This window comes from Staurois parvus, unplaced genomic scaffold (genome assembly GCF_062004578.1).
Source record: "Staurois parvus isolate SC_StPar_1 unplaced genomic scaffold, SC_StPar_1.0 ptg000418l, whole genome shotgun sequence".
In the NCBI taxonomy this organism is placed as follows: Eukaryota; Metazoa; Chordata; class Amphibia; order Anura; family Ranidae; genus Staurois; species Staurois parvus.
Genome location: NW_028318214.1, coordinates 1,103,107 through 1,122,012, shown reverse-complemented (window position 1 = coordinate 1,122,012; position 18,906 = coordinate 1,103,107). Strand labels below are relative to the sequence as shown.

The window sequence follows — 18,906 nt, the reverse complement described above, 5'->3', positions numbered from 1 at the left end:
TTTTTGAATCATTTGCTGGAGTGCAACAAGCTTGAATGGCACTTGGAAATGATGCAGTGGAGCCTCTGGTGAGCCATTCACCTTGAGCAGTCTGCATATTGGCAAACAGCAACTATCATTTCCATAATACTTTAATTGGCTTTGTTGCTACAGCAGCAAATGTTACAAACTTGCAAAAGAATACTATATATATATATTCTATTCATATGAAGGAATACGTTAAGTATACCAGAATTTTGTATTAAAGATCAATATTCTTTTATTAGCTTTGTTACCACACATTCACAAAGATAGCACATGCTGAATTTCTACTCGTTAGCTTCTTATGCTAGTTAAAGAAAACCCATTAAAAAATCCCATATTGTGTTAATATATGTGTATTAAATTATTTGCATCCAGTGTAAAAATTGCCAAATAATTAAAAAATAATGATCAAACCCACTCATAATTAACTTAATTGTATCCCTATATTAAAAGGAGATCACTGTCTCTTTTTGTCTCTCTCTACTATTTATATACAGTACATCACTGGAGATAGTTCTTATATAAAAATACAAAAAACAGTAAAAATAAGAAAATAAATCTCCAAAACTGTCTATATTTGCATTACAATGACTTTTTAATGTTGAGCATTCATAATATAGAGATAATAGGAAAGTTTTATTGTCCTCACCTGTTCTCCGAGTGGGCCCTTATCTCCTCTGGGACCCTGCAGATAAGGAAATGCTTAGTAGGCGTATGCAGCTCAGACATAGCACAGAACTGATACATCTGCCTAGATCTGAGCTTCTCAGTGTAATCATTTAGACAACCATTTATAACAGATAATCTCTAACTGGTGTGTGCTGGTTTCCCTCTACCCATCACTGCCCAAGGTATTGTCTGTAGCCCTCCATGCACACTTTCCAAGCCACTTACTCAGTTTTGAATCCCCAAGACCACCCACTACAATTATTTCTATCAAAATATAACTTTATAAACTGTCCAACAAGCCCCTTGGACTGCCCCTGAGGTCCACATACTGCCACCTGAGAAGCTCAAGTCTTGGCTGGACACAGTCAGGCCAATCCTTCCCATAGATTTTAGACATTACAAAGCCCACATCCAACTTATATTTCTACATTTCAGTTGTCCACATCCTCATCAAATACATATCTGTAGCTACCTGCAAAACCCAAGGTGGGTCAACACAACATTGGGTTTATTCAAAGGCATAAAAAGCAAGTAACGGTGCCTATGGGGCAAATGCAATCACCCTCCGCATCCAACCAAATTCAATGATTGTACATATGGAATGGTACAAAGTGGTTTCTGATTGACTGTTTTGCTTAATGCACTTTATATCAAACGTTTTGCATAACTGAATAGGACTATAGGAAATGCTACCCTGAGCTGCTTCATTTAAACCAAGCCAGCAACACAAGACTGGATGAAGCCTGATTATTGCATGTTATGTCTTGAATGCACCCAAGATCTTTAATTCCATACTAGCTAGTTTCTAACCTATTTGGTTTAGCCAAAGCAAGTGTCATAATAGGGTTAATCTTGTGACACTATGAAACTGAAATCCTCCTGTGAAGCCCATCTTTGGTGTTTATCCATTAACTGATGAAATATAGGTTCAAGCCATTATTAACAGACTGGTAGGATCTATGGGTACTCTAGTATTTTTAACTGCCAGGGGGCATCACACTGTCCTGGCGAACAGTTATTTAAGGGCTAAACTACACATGGAGTTTTTATTTGAAGAGCAGAAGGAGAATGACAGAGGAGACAGTTATCTACAAGGGGTTAATTTCATGCTACTAAGAAAATAAAAATCTCATGTGTAGCTAAACCCCAACATTGTGTTATCGCTGACTGCATGTGGTCCACTCAGCACAAGAACAGGATTGCCCAGCTCCCAGGCAAGAATCAAGAATTGTGCCCCCTCCCCCACTATTAATACATGACGTAGAATGGGTGTACCACCCTGAGCCCACTATTTGCCTCCTTGTTTCTCTGTGCCCAGGGCAGCTGCCCTTCCTGTCCACCCCTTGTTCTGGCCCTGGATCCACTGTATCAGAATAATATTTTTAAAGGGCCATCCACACACATGATCAAGTCTTGTATTGAGTTTAAATTCAAGCAGTCCTGGTACATAGACTTGATACATATTTTATATATATATATATATATATATATATATACATATATACAAGTAGTCCTACATTTGTATACATTTATAGGCAGTTGTTGAAAATGTTAATTAAAATTTTATGTCATTTGATAGGATTAAGGCTTACATGTTATTGGAACCTTAAACCTATCTATGATATACTTTACTACACTAAGCAATGACAATTGAAACAACAATAAGGAAGGAATCCTGCAGAGAGAAATGTGGAGGCTGACCTCCTTCTGAAAATGCTAGCTGCCTGGATGCCATGTACTCCAATGGCCTCAACACTCGGACCTGGAACACCTATACAGACAATAGCATTAGTTTACTAAAGGCAAATAGGCTGTTCGCTTTGCAAGATAAGGTTCACTTTTAAAGGGAATTTTCCCTTAGTTTAGTGAACGAAGCAAAAAATCACTTTGCAAAAATACCCAATCATGTGCAAGGAAAATTAAAAAAATATATATTTTTGCTTGCACATGATTGGATGATGAAACTGAGTAGATCTGTGCCCTATACACTACGTTAAACAAACAAATCCCTTGTAAAGTCAACAGCCTATTTGCTTCAGTAAACCATCCCCACAGGGTTCTGCTTTTCTTCTGACTTTATTTGCTGCATGCTTTTTCAGGGTCAGTGGCTTCGAAGGTATTGAACCCAGAGATAGCCAGGCAGCTAGCATTTTCAAAAAGAAGTCAGCAATGGCAGCTTTCCTATTTCTTCAAGTGCAGGTTTGTAGTAAAATAGCATTTTCCATGACAAGTCCAAATGATTGTTGATGGACATCTATGAAGTAGAGTCACCTGCTTACAAATAGCCTCAGGAGCCATACCTGGAGTTGCCTGGACCTGCACCCACACCTGTCACCCCAGGCAAACACATTACCACCCCCCTCCCATGACCACAACTCATCCGAAACGCCTGCAGCATTCCATTCCATCCCATTGTCTCCAATAACTGATACAATTTGTGTATTCAATCATGCAACTTAAAAAACACAGAATATGCTTACCCTTCCGTCCTACAAGTCAAAAAAGAAAGAGAAAAAGGAAAAAAAGAAAATAAGTAAAGGCATCAAAGTCCCCAGTCTTAATAACACTTCAAACTAATAATTAATAATAATTCATGAATTAATAATTATTAGGAATATTCTTATGGCAGGACATTTTGTTTCCTAAATTATAAGTACCGACCAACTGCTTCCACGGCAAAAAAGAAGAGGTCAGTAGCAAACATATTGTTTCAATAACTCCAAAGTGAAATTTTTGGCTGGAAAAGTCAAGGTGCCCAAGCTAGAGTAATACATATCCATTAGATTGTAACTTTGTATCCACATCTGGTTAGATCCAGCCAATGAAACAAAGTTTTTGAAGTTGCTGAAATAAAGTGCAAAGTCCACTTGCTTAAATCCAGTGGTGAGAATATTTTAAGTCTGTTCCCAGATCTGTCACTGGGATCATTGCACTGTGCCATGTTTGCCCCCTATATGAAGGGAGCCCACCAGTAAAACCTGCCCACTCAGGAAGTCTGGGTGGGCTCAGGAAAGTCACATTCTAGGTCATCCATACAGAAATCTCCATTAAGGCTTAAAATAGACTTCCAATTATTTGATCTAAGCAAATATACAAGTGATGAAGAATAGGGAAAAAAGATTTAATATACTGACCTCTGCTCAGGAGAAACACAGGAGGAGAAAAAAAAAGAAAAAAAGATTAAAATATAACGTAATAACAGCAATTTAAAATATAATAAAGTAACCAAATTCTTAATATTTTTGTGTTTAATAGAGCTTATATATCACGGTCCTGTTAATAAACATTAATAATAAAAAATGAAAAATAGAATGTATTATTAAAAATAAAATAAATAAATAAAAAAATTATATATATATACATATATAATCTATATAAAATGATATACATATATATATATATATATAATGTATCATACATATAATGTATCATATGGCACAAAAGGCAGGGGGTTGTGCACTAACCCTCAGTAGCCAATGAGAAATCAGATTTAATTTACCCACTTGCTCTAGGCTTCTGAGAACTGATCTAAGATTGGCTGACTTGGGTTAGAGCCAAAGCACTGTCCTTTGCACTATTATTACAAAACCCTATTAGCTTTATATTTTATGATGAGAATGTCAAGGAGGGCAGATCACTTTGTAGATGAAGGAAAAAAACTTTGAAGATTTTTGTGTAATGCAGAAATGTAGAAAACCTAATCTGGTCTTGAGTTGTATTTAATGATCATCTGTTTGTAATGTTTCTGTTAATGTCTAAGTAAGTGACTTTGCCTTTCTCTATCCTATGCCAGGTTAAGATATTAGTAATAAATATTATTAAAAGGAAGCACGTATAGCAGGAATTATATAATATAACTTCTGAGGTTTAGAGATACCTGATCCCTACACTATCTGCTTACTGCATTGACTGTCACAGACTTTATATATGAGCTTACATCTCAAGAACACATCAAACAACTTCTGCCCTGCTGCACCCTTGCTGCATTTCACTCCATATATGTATCAAAATTGGTCTACTTTCTGTTGCTCTGCATTACTGGACCTATGACTTGAAATGTCCAGCAGAGGGAGCAACCATCCATTTCTCCAATATGTAACTGCATTCCTTAGGGAACCAGTCTGTACATGGGGATGCCTAGAGGCAGCTGTGGGAAAATTCAGAAGTCATGTTCATTCACCCTTTCTTTGCCTGTTTTGGCTTTGTCAACCCTTGGCCTTTGAGTTGCTGGGGAACCACAGGTTCAAGCATGCTCCAGCTTCAAAATTCAGGCAGGAGGATCCAGGAAATGTATCTAATCAGCTGAAAAAGAGTCATATCACATTCCGGTGGTCTGGTGGTCTGGCCACGTAAAATAAAATAAAGAATAATTAACAGTTCCATCCCAGCAGTGCATATTTTATATATATATATATATATATATATATATATATATATATATATATATATTTATATATATAATTAAATGCTGCTGTTGCTTGGCATATGTGGTTCTTTAAAAGGTGGATTGCATACCTCATCCAAAATGATTCCAGATTTACCAAAACTGGATGGTGCAACATCTGGTGCAGCTGTCCATGGTAGCCAATCGGCTTCCAGGTTTTATTGCCAAAGCATAATTGAACAAGCTGAAGTTAGAAGCTGATTGGTTATTGTGCACAAATGCACCAGATTTTAAGTGCTCCAATTTTAGTAAATCTGCCCCCAATGTGTCCTTCAGAAATCAAATTCCAGATTTCCATACTCTTGGTAACTTTGCTGCCAATTGTGGAACTTCATCGCAAAAATTTGCACTTTTTGAGGGTTTCCTTGCCAGTTTCAGTCGACCAAATGTTAAAAAAAAGCAATTTCAATGCTCAGTTTGCTTGTTTCATTATTTAAAACTGGGACAGTAATAAAAGCGTGGGTGGATGATTGCTGCGGTTGGGAGCTGATGGAAAAACCTCAATATTGTCAACAAAAGTGATCCCTCAAATATCCCTAACAGTTCATATTTTTCTAAATCTCCTTACAAAATCCCAGATGAAACAATTTCTCAAGCTCTTCCCAAAAGTAATTAAAATTTCTAGTACTTTAAAAACTTTGGAAAGCATGAATTTCTACTTTGTTTCATGCTGGTTTGAGGTCCCCTGCACTAACACAAAACAGCCAGTAGATGGCGCTCATCATGCAGCTGCAAAGCCCAGACAATACAGTACAACGCCCTTGTCTCCCAGATGTGCCAAAAAAACTTTTGTCTTTGGCATCCTTATAACTCTTTTCAAGAATAACTTGCAGCCACGTTAACAAAGGACTATCCAAACCAAACTTGTATTCTGGATTTGAATAAAAGCCTACCTAAGCACCGAGCATGAAAATGTTTAAAGTGCATTCTTGGCTTCTTGCCATGATGACTGGTTACAGAAAACATCTGGTTAGTGTTTGCAATTAACCATTAGGAGCAAGGAGCAGAATGCAGCTATTAGGGGGAAACAAAAAAAAAGAAAAAAGAAAAAGAAAGAAACACCACGCATGCTGAGACAGAACCCATTAGCCCAGTTTGTGCGATAAAAAAGACAAAAAAGAGTAAAAAGAAAATGTGGAACAAGCACTGACCTTGACATGTTACTAGGTATAAAGTCACTGCAAGCAGCAACAAAGTCCGTAAATCCACAAAGCTGAGCATGGCTAGTGTCTAGTCATGCAGACTCCTTGTGTACAGAGCTGGGGTGGTATTAACTCCTATGGTTTGCAGGCATACAGTGTTGGTTTCAATGTTTCCTTCTTAGCAGAAACCTGCTGCCTTGATGCTAAAATAATAATGCCTGGTCCTTCCCTCTTATACAGCAGGAGGTTCCCTCTGTAGAGTGTCATCAAGGCACTGTAGACCAATGAGGAGTGGGATCTAACAGTGTACAGGTCATGTGCTGCTCCCTTCTCCTGCCTACCCCACCACTTTTGGCAACAAAGGAGAGGTGGTGACGAAGGCACTGTTGTTAAATTAGTTCCATTCTCTTTGAGGACGTGGACAGTTTGTTGGTTAAAAAAGAAAATCTGGATTTATTTTTGGGACAGGCTGCCTCTCCAGAACCAATGAGAAGATGCTGATGTGTCTACCGGTGGCATGCAGGTGGAGATGGTGATGGGGATGGAACCGTCCAAGTGCTGGACCTCAGAAGGGTCCATGTAGACCTTAGAAGGTCCATCCAGGATTCTTCACCTGTGTACCTGCTCACCATTGTTTTCATCTTGTTATTCTGCATTTTGTGGAACTAAATTGACTATAACCTACTGGATTTACAATATCTAACATGCCCTTTGTCAAATTCTAGGTTCATAGTCCCCGTAAAGGCACTTCAAGTCTAAGCATTCGCCTCATTAGTTTTTAAAGGCTGCTTACCTAGAACCTAGAATTTTTCTGCATGCCCTACTGTGCTAAATCAGATTTTTGTTGTGATAATTCTCCAGCTGATGTGGAACTACAAGTTCCAGCATGCCCCTATGTTAGAGTGACATGCCTGCTTTTGTGTTAGCTTTAGAAAACCAGAGATTTCCTGTTTTAGAACTTTACCATGTATGTAAACTCTAAAAATAAATGTTTCTTATTTGCTGGCTTTTAATCTGTTAAATAAACCACAGATTTTTTTGGTTTTATATATATATATATATATATATATATATATATATATATTCATTTTGTAAAGTGCTGCGCAAACTGTTGGTGCTATATAAATCCTGTTTATTAATAATAATAGTAATAATAATATTTATATAATTATTTTTATTATTTTAAAATTTTTAAATTATTATTTTGTTTAATAATAATTAATATTATATATCCTACCTTCTCCTTTTCAATCTGTTAAATATACTGTACCAAGTGTTTTACTTTTTTTTTAGATAGATAGATAAAGAGAGAGAGAGCGAGAGAGAGGGATGGATGGATGCATGGATAGATAGATAGATAGATAGATAGATGGATAGATGGATAGATAGATAGATAGATAGATAGATAGATAGATAGATAGATAGATAGATAGATAGATAGATAGATAGATAGATAGATAGATAGATAGATAGATAGATAGATAGATGGATGGATGGATGGATGGATGGATGGATGGATAGATAGATAGATAGATAGATAGATAGATAGATAGATAGATAGATAGTATATAACTATATATTTTTTACATTTTTATAATTTACTTATATCTGTTCAGCAATTGCAAAAAAAAAAAAAGCTGTTCATCCAGCCAGAAAGCTTGTGAGCTAATAACCTTCTGTGTTCTCTGTCTCTGGACTTTAATCATTTACCATTGTTCCCTGCTATGCTATCTCTGTGGACTACAAAACACCTCCTGATATTATGGAAAGGAGAGGAAGATGTTATGTAGTCCTCATACAGTTTTATGTAGTCCTAACACACTCTCAGTCCTAGGGTAAAATTGCTGCTCAGTACGGTTGTGACCCTAGGACTAGAAGCGATTTAATGATAGGATCACCAGGCTAAAATTAAATGTGAAAGGGTGAAAAAAAGAAAACTAATGCAGCCAACCAGGGGCGGACTGACAACTCATGGGGCCCCCCGGGCAATAGGGGATCATGGGGCCAGGGGAATCTCATGGGGCCCCCTACTGACTCCGGGCCCTCGGGCAGTGCCCAAGTTTTCAAATGGTCAGTCCGCCCCTGCAGCCAACACATCTAAGGACCAGTAGGCTGTAATACTATCAGTTTTTATTCTTGGACTTAGATACAGGTGTATACTTACCTCACCATGTACAAGTGAACAATATCAATATCTAAATATCATTTAAATAAATGTAGGCTGCATGGATTTCTTTCTGATTGTTCCATTCTTGTTTCCATCGAATGAAGACAGGTCTACGTTTTTTTTTTCTGAAAAAATAAAATGATTTTTTTAGGAGCCAAAAAGAGTGCAATCAAATGTCAGTTTTGTTCCCTTTGAGGCTGTAGAATAAAGGATATAAAAGAATGATTTTCATGGCCCCGCCCACTATCCTGGGATGGGGGATTAACCTCTTGTGTGCTGGATTGGTGTTGGAAGGGATGACACGTAGGGCTGTCTCTGATATGAGGAGGACAATCCATATTTCACCCATCAGAAGACTAGAAGGTGACAAAACTTTACAGTGAAACATTTTTGAGTTTGATCCACTTTTTATATACATACAATATATGGCACTGCTTTTTGAATTGTGGCTTTTGAATATGTGTATAGTGTGCTTGGACAATTGTTCTTCATTAACAGTGTGTACAATTTGAAAACCTATTGTTGCATTTTTTACATCATGTTATGTGGTAAAGCTGTTTTTTTCTTTGAACCTCTAAAAAAATTAATATATATATTGACAAAGAAAACCTATTATACCAAGTGTGGCCAACATGAGATATGTTCAGCTAGAAAGCCACACCATAGATCCATAGCTGTGCTCCAGACTGGCCTCTCCTGCACATAGACAACCTGGGTGCCGGCTATCACGGTACACCTCCACTCTTCATTGAAAATACAAAGGAATACCAATCTAAAATTGGGTCCTTTCATCCAATAAGAAGCCCCCCTTTCACATCAGAGTCCTGAGCCACCCCAACCCTTTCTTTTACATTAAAGTCCCTAGTCCCCCTCTCCAACATCAAAGTTCTCAGTCCTTCTCTTACATATCAGTCCACCTCCCTTCACATCAGAGTCTTCAGCCCCCCTTCCCTTTTACATCAAAGTCCTAAGTCCCCTCTCCTTTCACATTAGTTCACTTTCACACCAAACATTTCAATTACCCCCCCCCCCCATCCACCCCTTACATCAAAATCCTAAGTCACCCCTTCAAATCAGCCTTAGCCCCCCATTTTCACTTCAGAGTCCCCTGCCAGACCACCTGCACCATGATGGAAACACATGACACTTTACAAAAATATGGGAAGCAGTGTGTCCTATACCTTGGTTGGAGGCCGAGTTGACGAGAGGGCTTCCCTTGTGGCTCTGGTCCGAGCACCCCTGAATGTGGTGATGGAGGTACAAGGCTCAAAGAAGCACTGGTGCAGGTAGCTTGATAGCAGGTGACTACCATGGTCAGGGACGTAGTCAAGGTGAGCCAGGGTCATACATGGTGAGACAGCAGCTTGGCCAGGAAGAAGGCTGGGGTCGGTACAGGGAAGCAGGCAGAGCAAGGTCCAGTAGCAAGCAGAGGTCAGCACCAGGGAAGCAGGCAGAGAGTAGTCTAAGGCAAGGTCAGAATCCACAGAACGAGCTCAGGAACAAGCTGGGTCAGCCATGGAGGATCAATCAGTACAAACAGGAACACAAGTACACAGATCACAGAAAGCTGAAGAACATCCAGCATTTAGTACACAGCAGAGTCTCCTTTAAATAGGCAGCCGGTGCCAATGCGCGAGGACGTGCGTGCTGGCGCAGAAATGCGCCTAAGTGTCAGTGCACACTGGATATTAGCCTCAGCTCCTCTGTGTTGGTACATGTGCACGAGCATTAGCTGCATGGGAATGAGCATTAGCTGCAGAAGAATTAGCAGTACTAGTTTTCTGACAGTGCGGCACCCCTGAAAAGTCCATAAGGCAGGGGCGGACTGACCATTTGGGAATACGGGCACTGCCCAAGGGCCCAGGGCCAGTAGGGGGCCCCATGAGATGCCCCTGGTACCTTATTCATAGCCTTTTTTGAGTTTGGGCAAGGACCCAGGGGCCCCATGATCCCCTATTGCCCGGGGCCCCATGAGTTGTCAGTCCGCCCCTGCCCCGGGGTGCCACAACACTCTGGTTGGGATACATTGCACTGATATAATTCAATCTTGGGCAACCTGAGACTCCTCTGCTGGTAATAGAGGTTTACCGCATGATCTGCTGAAATGGGAATAGGTTGGGGTTCAAGACAAATCCTGCAGGTTTGAGATTTAAGGTCCTGGCTAGTTCATAGAGCATTTGATAGGTGGTGAGGAGGTGCTGTATTGCCCGCTTCCTCAGAGGAAGAGGTTGTGTCCTCGAAACGCGTTAGCCAGTTGGTCATCCGGGGTTCCAGCGTATGGACTCAGATGTTGTTTGGATCATACATCTTGTTCAGTTTGACATACCTGTGTTATTATGTCCATTGTGAGTATGATACCTATTTTTATTTCTATAATAAATTATTTTAAACGATAATGCACTCGGTCGGTGCGCCCTTTTTCTGTTTCTCCATTTGTATCCAGTGTATTCGGACCACCCCGGTCTGTTGAGGGCAGCAAGCAGTGCATATTCCAGAAAATTCCAGAACACTCCTATTGGGTCTACTGAGTCCTTTCCTAGCACAGGAGTAAAGTGTTTGTTGTGTTGGCTGTATTGCCCACCACTGCCTGCTTGAGTGGCCCCATTTACTTAAATGTATTATGCTTGGCGGAAAGTGTCAGGTACATATTCCTGCCATGGCTGCAAAGCAGAGCATCACTGCCATTGCATAAGTACACCCCCGCCTACTGCCTGTGCCACTAAAGGGGGAGTGGTAAAAACATGACTCAATTATGGGTTTCTGCAGCCCCTCTACTGCTAATGTGAACGATCCCTAAAATAGGTGGAACACAGCTGCCATAGTGTCATATATTGGAAGCTGCTGCAGGGAGATCTGACAAAGTGCACAGAGAGAGGTTAGCGTCAGTTAGGAAACTTTTGTTTCTAGTACAGGTATTGGGGGGGTGGGAGGGAGGGGGTCTTTTATTTTGGGGGTATATTGTTTTTATTGTTTGTTGATAAGGACTTTATTTTAGGCAAAATATTTTTTTTTTGCAGCAGATATTACCTAAATCTATTCATCATGTGTATTATTCTTCAAATCCTGGTGTACTTTGTGTATTTCTTCCAAATCTGTGCAGTAATCCCCTCTGTGCAGGAGCTTCATGTAATAAAGGCCGCTTGCTATTACTCTCTCTCCTTGTGCAGGGTGACAGGTCTGGTCTCCGTCCCAGCCTGTAGTGGGTGGAGCTACTGGGTCCCTCCCACAGCTCTGCTTTCTGCACAGGCTATGTACAACACAGTGATGATGTCACCACTACTTTTACAAGTTAACATCTAGGTTTGCAAAGGCCTTTAGTGCGCAAAAAAATAGATTCCTATCTTTTTGAGGATTTTGAAGAATATATTTCAATAAATGTTTATTTGCCTAGAGTTCAGCTTTAAGGTTATGCTTCTTCGCCACATCATGGGCCAGTCAGTTGTTTTATATAAACTGCTTAGTCAAAAGATGTATTTCAAAACCAATTCTGCTTTATCAGTAAAGGATAGAACCAGAGGCGGACTGACCATTTGGAAACTCGGGCACGGCCCGAGGGCCCGGGGTCAGTAGGGGGCCCCATGAGATGCCCCTGGTACCTTTTTCATAGGCTTTTTTGAGTTTGGGCAAGGACGCAGAGGCCCCATGATCCCCTATTGCCCAGGGCCCCATGAGTTGTCAGACCGCCCCTGGATAAAACTTAGATTTTCAGCGACTGAAAGAGAAAATATATACAGTTGTGCTCCAAAGTTTGCATAGCTTGGCAGAAATCATGAAATTGTGCCATTTATATGGAAAATATTTGCCACAAAAAGCCCAGTGAGGCGTGTCAAGGTGTTGTCAAGCATATTGTAACCAGGCATTTTTGTGGCATTGGCTCAGTAAAGGCTTCTTTCTGGCAACTCGACCATGCAGCTCATTTTTGCTTAAAAGAGAAGTTTGGACTTATTTTTCCCCCCCAAATTATACTTACCTAGGTGGATGCAGCATCAGTCTCTTTCCAGCTCTAAGGGTAAGAACTCAGCGATCACATGACCACTGATCGCTGACTTCTCACAGCCGCTCTGAGCAGAGAGCAGTGACCGTCAGTCACCACTGTCTGTTCTGCCCCCCCAGTGCTCACTGGAGTGCTGGGCTGCAGAGGGGAAGGGAGTGGCTGGCTCAGGCTGTCAGCGGCTCACTGAGAGGCTGAGCCAGGTGCCGCTCCAGAATCAGGGGTGGATCCCGACTTTAAAGTCAGGATCTTTCCCCAGCCTGGACCAGCTGAGTGACGTTAGCTGACAGCAGGCTTCAGCATGAATTGCACTCATGTGATACACAGGAGAACAACAGCCAAAAGAGCTTTGGCTGTACTTCTCCTTTTAGTATTGTATTATCCTCCTTGAAACAACCACACCATCTTTTTCTGAGACAGCCTGTATTTCTCCTGAGGTTACCTGTGCATTTTTCTTGTATACTGAACAATTCTGACGGGAGTTGTGGCTGCAATCTTTCCAGGTCTACCCATTTCTCTGGCTTGGTATCAATTGATCCCTGAACTTTCCACTTCTTAGTAAGTGATTGAACAGTACTGACTGGAATATTCAAGGCTTTGGATATCTTTTTATATCCTTTTTCCATCTTTAAAAAGTTCCATTACCTTGTTATGCAGGTCTTTTGACAGTTCTTTTCTGCTCCCCATTGCTCAGTATCTAGCCTGCTTAGTGCATCCACATAAGAGCTAACAAATTCATTGACTCTTTATACACAGATACTAATTGCAATTTAAAAGGCCACAGATGTAGGAAATTACCATTTAATTGCCATTGTAACCCGTGTGTGTCACCTTGTGTGTCTGTACCAAGGCCAAACATTCCAGAGAATGGAAACAATTGATCCGGGCCATTTGGGTGATTTCTGTTATCATTATGATTTTAAAAGGAGACAAACAACTATGTGATAACGAATGGCTTCATATGATCATCATCCTTCAATAAAAGACAGTTTTGACATGATCAGTCATATTTTCAATATCAATGCCGGAATTTCACCATTTCTGCCAGGGTATGCAAACCTTTAGAGCATAACTGTAAAAAAGAAGCTGCATTCTTAAAAAAGAAAAAAGGAAAGAGCCAGCCTCCTTTTTTATTGCCTTTTTTTTTTTTATTCCATAAAGAAAGTTCTTGTAGACCAACCACAATGATGGGGGTGGGGATGGCGCAGTGAGGATTTGGCTGCTGAGATACACATTTCCAACTTGATGATGTGTTACATTGTTTAACTCTTCATTGTCTTAATGAAAACACTGGATGGAAGAGGAGACGGCTTTCTGCTCTTTTCTTTTTCTCTTGAAACATTTCTATCTCCTCCCATCTAACGAAAAAAAAAGCCATGAACCATGTGTTTCCTAAGCATATCTTAAAGGGAGAGTCAGCAACATCCAAGACCAACCCCACCCCCACCTCCATTTATCCAGATGTGTCATACTTTCCAGGAGAAAAGTATACTAGAACAACCGTGAAAGTCTACAGACCGTTGTGTGTAATATGGGCTGAAACTGACATACCGAGTCTGCATGCAGTGTGACCATTTCATATGTCATTTTCAGCAAATTTGTAGCATTAAACTAGCCAGAAACAGTAGAGTTCACTGGAAAAAAATTGCTCATTCGATTTTCTAATGGTTAATGGTTGTCAAATCAACATTTGTTTTGGACCATAGTGACGAGGAAAAAGGAAGGAGCAAGGCTGAAACTTTTTCTCAAACCTACAAAATTCTAACCGTGAATGTGGTTTTCTTTCTAGTGTAGAACTACCCCCGAAAGAGCCACTTGGTAACTTGGGTTTTCTGTTCTGTGGTTCGACTCCACGAACAACCGCAGCCCCTCTGACACACCTACTTGAGTGAAAGTTACTGGAAGCACTTATAAGAACGTGAGTAAAGATACCTTTGACTTGGCTGCAGGGGCGGACTGAGAACTCATGGGGCCCCCGGGCAATAGGGGATCATGGGGCCCCTGTGTCCTTGCCCAAACTCAAAAAAGCCTATGAAAAAGGTACCAGGGGCATCTCATGGGGCCCCCTACTGACCCCGGGCCCTTGGGCAGCGCCCGAGTTTCCAAATGGTCAGTCCGCCCCTGGGTAGAAGGCTTTCAGCCAGGAGCGGACTGACAACTAATGGGGCCCCCGGGCAATAGGGGATCATGGGGCCCCTGTGTCCTTGCCCAAACTCAAAAAAGCCTATGAAAAAGGTACCAGGGGCATCTCATGGGGCCCCCTACTGACCCCGGGCCCTCGGGCAGTGCCCGAGATTCCAAATGGTCAGTCCGCCCCTGCTTGGCTGTGAATTAGCAATAGGAAGGAGACTAGCACAAGGAATAGAATAGCACCATTTAGTGGTAAATGGACTCATTGTATTGGTACAGGTTAGAATAAATGGTGGTTTAAGCATAAATGAAAACACAGAAGGTAGGTTCAGACATAGTCGGCAAGATGATATAATCAATATGACAAGGTAACTTAGAATAGAGTTCTGTTCCCCTAGATCAGTGGTGGGCAACCTTTTTTTTCAACTGAGCCAAATCTCGCCAAAACCACGATTGAAATGTATTTTGAGAGCCACATTTTTAAAACTGAAAATACATAGGATGGTACACTGTTTTTAGTTTCAATAAGTTTTTATAGTAATTCATCCCCCATAGTAATTCATCCCCCATATAGTAATTCATCCCCCATATAGTAATTAATCCCCCATATAGTAATTCATCCCCCATATAGTAATTCATCCCCCATAGTAATTCATCCCCCATATAGTAATTCATCCCCCATAGTAATTCATCCCCCATATAGTAATTAATCCCCCATATAGTAATTCATCCCCCATAGTAATTCATCCCCCATATAGTAATTCATCCCCCATATAGTAATTCATTCCCCATAGTAATTTACCCCCCCCTATAGTAATTTACCCCCCCCTATAGTAATTCATCCCCCATATAGTAATTCATCCCCCCTATAGTAATTCATCCCCCCTATAGTAATTCATCCCCCATATAGTAATTCATCCCCCATAGTAATTCATCCCCCATAGTAATTAATCCCCCATATAGTAATTCATCCCCCATAGTAATTCATCCCCCATATAGTAATTCATCCCCCCTATAGTAATTCATCCCCCCTATAGTAATTCATCCCCCATATAGTAATTCATCCCCCCTATAGTAATGCATCCCCCATATAGTAATGCATCCCCCATAGTAATTCATCCCTCATATAGTAGTAGTAAGTAAGTAGCAAGTAGTAAGCCAAGTCCCCCCTGTGTCAATTCACTTACCTTTGCTCCGCGCGTTCCTCTCGCCGTGTTGCCGCGCCGTTCCGGTCTTCAGGGCGGACTGTGAGAGGAGCCTAGCTCCTCTCACGTTCGTCACGCTGCCCTGCCTACACACATCCTGACAGCCAATCACTGGCTATCAGGATGTGAGTGGCAGCGAGACTGGCTAATCATTGCATTTGAGCGCGCTGCCCTGGCTGTTTTTTTTTTGGATCACGCTGCAGAGTCCCTGCCGCCCGAGAGGAGGGAGGGGAGTGGGCGCCCGGCACACAAGAGACGCATTAAAGCGTGTAAAGAGCCGCATGTGGCTCGCGAGCCGCGGCTTGCCAATCACTGCCCTAGATTAACTCATGAATCAGCAAAGTCAAGGAGAATGGTTAGGGTATGGTGCAATGTCCCCTATTGCATAAGCAGCTGTAAAGCGACAGTCTTTACTCTGGCTTCACCTGGCTAGCGTTGGGGCCCAGTTGTACCACTGGTGTACATGAGAATAGTCCCAGTCAAGCCTGCAGGCAGCAGTAAGGCTACTAGAGGGCTGTATGATCAGCTCATTAAGGAGTCAGTCTCTCTAGAAGCAGATAAATCCCCACAGCAGCAGCCACACATTTCTTTCTTTCTTTCTTTCTTTCTTTCTTTCTTTCTTTCTTTCTTTCTTTCTTTCTTTCTTTCTTTCTTTCCTTCCTTCCTTCCTTCCTTCCTTCCTTCCTTCCTTCCTTCCTTCCTTCCTTCCTTCCTTCCTTCCTTCCTTCCTTCCTTCCTTCCTTCCTTCCCTCCCTCCCTCCCTCCCTCCCTCCCTCTCTTTCTTTCTTTCTCTTTCTTTCTTTCTTTCTTTCTTTCTTTCTTTCTTTCTTTCTTTCTTTCTTTCTTTCTTTCTTTCTTTCTTTCTTGTTTTGTGGGTACTGTGTTCACATATGGAGAGTTGGTGATGCCAGGAACAGGGGCGGACTGACAACTCATGGGGCCCCCGGGCAATAGGAGATCATGGGGCCCCTGTGTCCTGACCATTTGAAAATTCGGGCACTGCCTGAGGGCCCGGGGTCAGTAGGGGGCCCCATTAGATGCCCCTGGTACCTTTTTCATAGGCTTGTTTGGGCAAGGATACAGGGGCCCCATGATCCCCTATTGCCCGGGGGCCCCATGAGTTGTCAGTCTGCCCCTGGTCCCATTATTTGCTGGGACCTGTAGTTCTACACCACTTGTGGAGTCAAAAGCTCGCATGTTGAACTTGCCACAATCCAGGAATGTCTTAATGAGAGCAGCTTGTCAAACTGACATGGTTGTCTATATGACAGAGGGAGGTATAAAAGCTGAGGACTCCCCCTCCAGGGATACATTCCTGTCCAGACAGACAGACCTGTACAGACACGTATCTTCCTTCTGTATATTCCCTACAATACACAGGACATGGCTACTAAATAATTGTACCCAATGACATATCTGTTTCTTTATTAAAGAAAAAAAATCTATATCTCAAATGTGTCTAAAGTGAAGCCAACTTGCACCTCCGAAATAATAGATATCTTTATAACTGCTCAGTGCTTCACTTAATATGCTGCAACCACTAAACATATATATAAGTAAACCCACAAATCGTTTTGACAAATATAACTCACAAGCTCAACTTGATATAAAAAAAATTGAATTAAAAACAGAACAATGAAAAAAAAAATTAAGTCCATAAACAGTGTCCTTTGTGCACAGTGTATATGGTGAAAACTTTTCCACTCTAGATAATCCTTGTGACCACCTCCTCCAAGAACCACTGTGAAAAAGTGTAAGCAGATATGCTCACCTCTGGATCGACCTCCAGGTTATAACAATAGCACAGACCTGGGCATATTGAAGCCCAAGGGCCACATCCAGCCCTTCCCACATAGAAGAAAAATATATTTTAAATATATTTTAAAAATATTCTTCCCAAATATATTGCCATATATTTGAAATGCTACAATTTTGGCCATATTCAATATATTTCAAAATATATTTCTATATATATATACTGCAAGTCAAAAAATGTTTTAATTAAAAAATATATGAAAAATATTTTTAAAAATACATTTCAAATATACTGTATGTCTTTAAAAATACAAATCTACATTTTTGGAATGAAATTACAAATATATGTAAAAATATATGTTAAAATTAATTTTTTATATGTTAAAAAAAATATGAAGAATATATTTAAAAAATATATATTTTTACAAATATATATTTTTAAATATATTCTTCAGATTTTTTTTAACATATAAAAAAGTCATTTTAACATATATCTGTAAATGCATTCCAAAAATGTAGATTTGTACTTTTAAAGACATACAGTATATTTGAAATGTATTTTTAAAATATAATTTTCATATATTTTGTAATAAAAACGCATTTCAACATGCAGTATATATATATATATATATGTATATTTATTGAAATATATTGAATATGGCCAAAATTGTAGCATTTCAAATATATGGCAATATATTTGCGAAGAATATTTTAAAAATATATTTCAAATATATTTTTCTTCTATATGGGTTTGGCTATCCCTATCTGGCCCACAATGCCTCACTGTGGAAGCTGACAGATGTCAATGTGGAGAGCTGCAAAAATTGGAAGGAGAGAGCCTGAGGATCTGATCGGTACTGCGGGAAGGCTTGGTTCTGGTGAAATAGTGTTGCCTACAGGGGCGGACTGACCATTTGGAAACTCGGGCACTTCCCGAGGGCCCGGGGTCAGTAGGGGGCCCCTTGAGATGCCCCTGGTACCTTTTTCATAGGCTTTTTTGAGTTTGGGCAAGGACACAGGGGCCCCATGATCCCCTATTGCCTGGGGGCCCCATGAGATATCAGTCCACCCCTGGTTGCCTAGCATACGTCCCAACACTCTCCAGCCATTCTGCTACCCAGCCAAGTTCTTCCTGTGTTAGCTCCTGCACCTTGCAGAACCCAGCACCTGTTCTTCACTCCAGGTCAGTGTAGCACCTTCCTAAGTATCTAGCGGAAGCTAAGGTTCTAATTTTCAGTTAGAAGGGCTGAGTAGCAGCCCAGGTGTAATAATCAGAGGGGTCATTTTTCAGTCAGGAGCTGAGAGGCTCTGCAGATCAGCTTTCTGGGATTTCCACCTGCACTAGAGCTTTGGAGAAATTTCTAGAAGCAGTGGGAGTG

General features: G+C 40.7%; 1 protein-coding gene across 1 annotated transcript in view; it reads right to left on the bottom strand.

Annotated features, from left to right (window-relative positions):
* COL1A2 (collagen type I alpha 2 chain) overlaps nt 1-709 on the bottom strand; it is a 56,753-nt gene extending 56,044 nt beyond the window's left edge. Inside the window, exon 1 of the mRNA XM_089687134.1 lies at nt 674-709. The gene's annotated coding sequence lies outside the window, so the exon portion shown is untranslated. The remainder of the gene's footprint in view (nt 1-673) is intronic.
* Nucleotides 710-18,906: the final 18,197 nt, after the last annotated feature.